The following is a 7,217-nucleotide window of genomic DNA, read 5'->3' on the forward strand; positions in this document are numbered from 1 at the left end:
GTGGGCCAACTCCATTGCTCTGGGCCCAAAGTGATGGGCCAAGGGCATCATGGCCAAGGGCATAGTGGATATAAGGTCCTTGCTTAGCACCTGGATGGCAATTTTAAGGAAAAAGTTTCTCTTTCCCGCCCAAGGGTGTTTCTGAGAAAGGCTCACCATTCCATCATACCAACCCAATCCCTAACCACCTGCATTAGGACTCGCCCAGCTCTGATTTCTGAGCCTGCCCTATAAAAGTTCTGGAACCCAAGCCTGTTTTGCCTCTCTCCGCTATAGAGAGATGGCCTTTATGTGTTAGTTTTGATAAATAAACTCTCGTGTGTATCTCTGCCTGGTCTCCATCTTTCATTTCTTGCTTACCCGTCTCTGTTTCTCACTTTCCCTTCAGTGGAGAGTACTGCTCGGTTTATGGTGGCCAGGAAGTGAAGAGAGAAAGGAGAAGGGGCCACAGGAAAGAAGAACTTTCCAGGGCTTGCCCCCAGTGACCCACCTTCCTCAGTCACACCTCACCTCTCTATGGTTAATACCCAGTTAGCCCATTCAAACTAAGATGGACTAATTAGATTATAGTTCTCACAATCCAATCATTTTGTTTCTGAATATTCCTGTATTAACACAGGAGCTTTTGGGCGACACCACCTCATATCCAAATCATAATAGGCATGTATTTAAAAGTTCAATAACATTTCCATGGAGAGGGAAGTTCATTTCACCCTCTCAGAGGGAGGGAGAAGTTCTAAGTTCTCATATATGGGGCCCTAAAAGATGTCCACCTTTAAATAAAGCATCAAACAGAACAAAATACAAACTCCAAAACAAAAACATCATAGAACAAATTATGTGTTTGGAATCATTCAAAACTATGTAATAATTCAGTTGAAAGAAAAAAAAACAAATATAATGTACACTATATAATCTCTCTCCAGAATTTGCATAAAATATTGTAGGAGGTACAATTGAGTCAACCACAAAAAGTATTCAGGAAGCTTTGATTCTGGAAGTGACATGTTTCCTGACCTTTGAAAGCTTGCCCAGGTAGGAAAGGGGGAAAAAAAAAAACAGGAAACACATGAATGTGAAAGTACATGTGATGAAATGGGAGGGGGAATGGTTTCAAGGTGACAAAACGCATTGTTCCTTAGGAAAGTGAAAAGGTAAGACTAGATAAGGTCATTCTAAGGAAGAAATGATGATGTTGGGTATGGTCAACGGCACACAGCAAAAGATGGAAAGCCTTTATTTTCAAGATTCTCTTTAGCTAGAGTTCTGGTTTCAATTAGATGCACTGGAAGGATACAAAGAGGATACATGTGATGAGGAGGCCATCTTCCCTCTGCTGCTGGCTATCAAATGCATAGAGACAGGGGTTTTCCACAGCATAGCACCAGCAGCAATTCTGGATCTTTGTGGGAATAAAGCAACTGCAGCAGTACTGGCAACGATTTCCTGATCTTGACTTCCTGGCATGTAGATCACAGCTCTCCTAACAGTTTGCTAAACTCAGTGTTGCTATGGCCTTCCTCACACCCCAAAAGAGGAGGTTCTCCTGGCTGGTCCATTCTGCAGAATCTGGCAATCATTCAGGCAGGCCCAGCTTGGAACCTGCTCCTCCCAACAATTTTGGAAGCATTAATTACCCTATCTATGCTACTTATGTACCTTCTTATTAAAATACTTGTATTTGTTTCATTTTTGCACTGAATTATCACTGATATAAACTAAAATAAGAAAATGATGAGCCTGGCTAGTATGCATGAGGCCCTGGATTCCGTTCCCACTACTAAGAAGAAAAAAGAGGAAGAGGAGGAAGAGGAGAAAGGAAAGAAGAAGCCCTTGCCTACATGTGAACGATATTGATAACTGCTAACTTTTCTACTCAAAATGACAAAATAATTACCATTCTATTTAAGAAGACAAAGTGATTTGTCTATGATCTTAGTCTAATATTTGTATGTTAAAATTTATTATAGTTTTTTTGAAAATTAAAGTATGTGTTTTTCAAAGGTATGTCATTTATGTCATTTCTTGAGTAGAAGTCTAAAGAATCAGCACTTTTTAAAATGTTAATTTAATTTTCAAGTAAAATAGGCTTATTTCAATTTATTTAAATATATTTTATATTAAATGTATTTATTTTTCTTTGTGGCAACAGTACTAAGTCACTAGCATTATTAACTACATATTTTTAAGTGCTTTTACAAAAACCACAGCACAAAACAACCTGGCCATTATTTTAGTTCCCTACAATTTTTTTCCTTTTAAATTTTGTCACACGTTTACCATATAAAACAGAACCAGAGAAAGTATTATTTAAACCAATAAAACAAGAGTACCTATTTTCAGATTTCATAAAGCAATCAATGGGAACATTATTTCTATATTGTCCAGTTCTACTTACTGAGAGAGTAGACTTCCCGGGGGAACTTAAATTTTTCAAATTGCCCCCGTGCATCAGTCTTCCAAAAAGGGGGTCCAGATTAAAGAATCTTTGTTTCACAGAACACAGTGATGAATTTTTTTTAATTTACAAAAATATGCCCAGTATTGAGAGCTCAATTTCTCTACCCTATAAAGTAAGGGAAATTCTGAATTTCAGAGGCAGTCCTAGGGAGAAGTGACAGAGCCCAGAGATTCAGAAAGGTGATAAATGTTCTAGAGAGTGAAGAATGCGGTAAGCAGGAACAGAGGCACAGGCATGGGGTAGACCTACAGGATTAGCTATCAAATATCCCTTATTAACCCCTGGATAGCAATACCATTGTGGGGTACTCCATTTAGCACTGGAGAAGGAGTAGAAATAGAGAGCCCATTAAAGGAAACTGATAAGGGATGAGAGGTAGGAAGAAAGCAAAAAGCTATGCGGTGTCCTGAGGGGAATCAAAAGATACTTCAGGTTCTTGGATTTAAATACCATCTATGCGCCAGTGACTCTGTAGAAGAAAATTATTCCCTTACCCTCTTAGGTTCTATAATGGGGTCCTGTGAATTAAACTGATAAAAGGCAGTTTAACAGAAGTATAAAATTTTGCATCATGTTATTATGTTCACCATTCATGGGAAAGAAGTGAAAACCTCCTTGAATTCAATCTCCTGCACCAAAAGGGGGGGGGGGGAGTGAAAAATCAAGGAAGTAGTTACACATGGAAGCTTACATACTTCATAACAAAAAGTGATAAATTGTTGAGAAGCAACTAGATAAAGGAAATGGGTTTGGGATGTCTAAGGGTGGGCAAATTGTGGGACAGCAAGAATATGGAGTTACATGGGGTTATTCAGTAAATTTATGAGATTCATCTGAGCACTGTCTCTATCACTATTGATAAAAGGTTTTTTTCCTCTCCCTGGTGCAGGGAAAGGAAAGGAGACACCTTCACAAGGAAAATGTATGCCCCGATTTCTAGGCAGATAAGAGGGGGGCAGAGAGCTCTTCTGGTGTCTGTTTTTTCTTTTCTTTTTTTTTAATTACCTTCAGATCAAAATACTCAAATACCTAAAATACCTATTCTTCCCATACCAAACTGCTTCCAATCTTATCTTTACCATTTTATTAAGTTGCAATTCCATTCTTCCAGTTAGTCAAGCACAAAATCTTTTGTCACCATTACCATCTTCCCCTCACTCTCAAAATCACATTAACTACCTTCAGAATATACCTAGAGTCTAAGTACTTCTATCATCTCTACAATAACCATCCAAGTCTAAGCCACCATCATTTCTCACTTGTTTGTAACAATAACCTACTAAATGAATCTCCCTACTTTTATCCCTCTTTTAGCATTTATTCCTACAGTCTATTCCCAATATGGTAATCAGGATCCTTTTAAAATATAAGCCTTTATCATATCACTCCTCTGCCCCTAATCTGGCTTGACACACCTCTTGATAGCCCCCATTTTACTCAGTGTGAAATCCAAAATCATTACAATGACATACCAAACCCTGTGCGATCTGACCCATTTCCTTCCTGACCTTAACCCCTAATTCCCTTCTCTTTTGAATGTACTGCAGCCACTGACCTTACTGTTTCTCAAACACACCCTGATTCTCCCACCTCTGGAGTTTTGTGAGTACTGTTCATTCCACTTGCAGTACTGTACCACATAAAGATATAAACAGGGTGCTGGGAAGAGGGGCTGAGCTGTTTTTATAAAATTATTAAATGGAAGTGGGACCCAGAAATTTGACACTTAGTTTATATATGCAAAAATTAGCCATCAGTCATGCTGCTATACTTAATGGGGAGTCACGGGAGAGTTTTAAACAAAGGAGTAGAAGATGACCTGAAGTGTAGAAGATAGAGTTGGGAAGAATAATTAGGATGCTGTTGCAGTAATTGTTCACATATGTAATGATAAAGGGCTGATGAGGGCAATGGCAATAGGAATGATGAGACAGGGAAGAATTCCAAACATTGTTGTGGAATCAATAAGATTAGCAAATGATTAATAGAAAGGAATGGTTGGGATACTTCTAAGGTTTCTAGCATGATTGACTGAGTGAATAATGATGCAGTTATCAGAGTTAAAGAATATAATAAAAAGGGTCAGGTTTTGCTGGGGAAATGGTGATTTCCAGTCAGATATCTAGTAGGTATATGGAAGAGAGTCGGAAATAAACATGTATGCAATATTTTGGAAATAAATTGTTTAAGCATGAATAAGATTCATCAGAATGTATAAAGAGAAGAGAAGGAAAGAAACCAAGTACAGAAATATGGCAGCCAGAAACATTTGAGAATTGGATAGAAGGAGAAAAGTCAAAAAAAGAAATCAGAAGGAAGAAGGTGCTAAAGGTCAAATATCCCTATCCAAAATGCTTGAGATCAGAAGTGTTTCACATGGATTTTTGGTGGGAATTCTGGAATATCTGCATATACATAATACATAGAGATATTCTGACTTCATATACACCTTGCACAACAGCCCAAAGTTAATTGTATACAACATTTTTGGTGTACCTACATTTGTATTGCAATCTCTCACTTGAGATCAGGTGTAGAATTTTTCACTGTGACATCATGTCAGCACTCAAAAAGTTTGAGATTTTGGATTTTCATATTAAGGATGCTCAACCTATAGTTCCAAAGCAGTCTTGGGGCACAGAGCACAGAATGCCTGCGATGATGGGAAGATGGGAAAGATAGCAAGACCTGGGGCTAGGGGTCCTGTGTGCCTTCCCAACATCCACTTAAGAGAGATCTGGTAAAATGAATAAGGGAAAATTAAAATTAAATGACAACGGAGGATGATTCATAAGAAGAGATGGACATAGATTGATGAAGAGGTTCCTTCTAGAAAAATAGCTATTGCTTTACACTTCCCCCCAGCTCTCAAACATCCATCATCAATCTACATACTTTCACAAATTTTGCCTTATCCACATAGCGCTACTTATTTTTTCCTCTGAATTGACTTTCTTTTCTTTTTCTTTTTTTTTTTTTTTTGGTACTGGGGATTGAACTCAGGGGAATTCAACCAGAGCCACATCCCCAGCCCTATTTTGTATTTTATTTAGAGAAAGGGTCTCACTGAGTTGCTTAGTGCCTCACCTTCTGCTGAGGCTGGCTTTGAACTCGTGATCCTCCTGCCTCAGACTCCCAAGCCTCTGGGATTACAGGTGTGTGCCACTGCACCCAGTCTAAATTGACTCTTTAATTTAAATGCTTTGTTAAAAATGAGAAACTGATTATCACCATAACTGAAATATGGGTATCACTTTTCATAGGTTAACAAGACTGTTGCCTGCTGAAGTCTTTAAGTGGAGGGTCATTTTCTCTTTCTTAGGAAAAAATGAGAGGGATTAAAGGCATTCTGTATCATAAATGCTAAAGATGGAGAATAGGAAGTTAATGGTCAATTATCAAATACTTTTATAAGATGCTAGCTGGAAAAAGTACTGGATTTGACAAATGAATTATTAGTTAATGGTGAAGATAGAAACAAAATTGTAGTAATCTACAGAGTAAATGGCAATGAGACCATGGGAATAGTAAATCAAAACTCTTCTGTAGAAGATGGTAGAGATGTAGCTTGAGAGACGTTGTCCACAAAGGATTTTCATTCCTCACTGTAGTCCTAGCCTAACATTTTTCATCTACTAAGGCACTCAATATCCATTAAATGTGTTTTCATTTATAGATCAGCTGTCCTATGAAAAAAAGTCTCCAAACAAAACAGATTCATCATCATTTTGGGTGGGGAGGGTTGGAGGAGGAAAAGACATTTCATAATTCTAAATTATTTTTCAGATTAATTGGTAAGAATCATTACTAGTTCATCTCCCTTCTCACTACACACACACACACACACACACACACACACACACACAAACTATACCTCTTAGAGGAAAGAAACTAAATGGTTTCCCTAAGAGCAGAATAACATAGTCCAAAAAGAACTTTGCTTTATAAAAAGATTAGGCATTAAGATTCTGCAAGTTGCCGTAAGTACACATTAATTGCTAGTAGGTTATAATTGAAGAATTTTGAAACAATAAATGCTTACAACATTAGATTAATAGGAAAAAATCAGGCTACCATTATTGCATGTGATCTGTTTGGGGAATGGGAAAATATGTAAATAGAACATATCCACAAGCATGCACACACACAAAGTAGGAATAAATACTAGAAGAAAATTTAAACGACTAAGAGACATCTGAGTGGTACAATTAAACTTTTCTTCATCTCACCTTTATTTTCCCAATTTTCTGCAATTAAAAATGGTTTAAAATCTCCATAAAGTCATGGGACTTTGTATGTAAGCGCTAGCTATTTAAACCCCTCTCTTTGGTCTTCGGTGGCTCTAAAATACCAATAGTCCATAATAATAATCCACCAGACTTCCTGGGATCTTTCTCCTATTCATCTTAAACTTCCCTGGGTTCTTTCTCCCTGACTTCAGGATTCTAAAAGTGAGTTTTAAGAAACTCCTGGACAATGGCATGAAGAGCCTAATCTATTTAAAGGAGCTGCTACCGAGGAAGCGACGTGGGAAAAGATCACTGACTAGGGCCTCGCCCTGCGCATTGGATGAGTCCGTTTCTATCTCCACCCCTCATTTACCTCGTTCTTCTCATCTTTTAAATGGAATCTCATGAAATTTGAAAGAGGTGAGATAAAGCTTGTTGGTGACATGATAGGAATTACCACGTTAAAAGTTTCTAGGACTCGGTAGGTCTCAGCCATCCAGTTGGGTGAAAGGCCCCACCCCAAATAT

The sequence above is a fragment of the Spermophilus citellus genome (genome assembly GCF_964194105.1).
Source record: "Spermophilus citellus genome assembly, chromosome: 7".
NCBI lineage: Eukaryota > Metazoa > Chordata > Mammalia > Rodentia > Sciuridae > Spermophilus > Spermophilus citellus.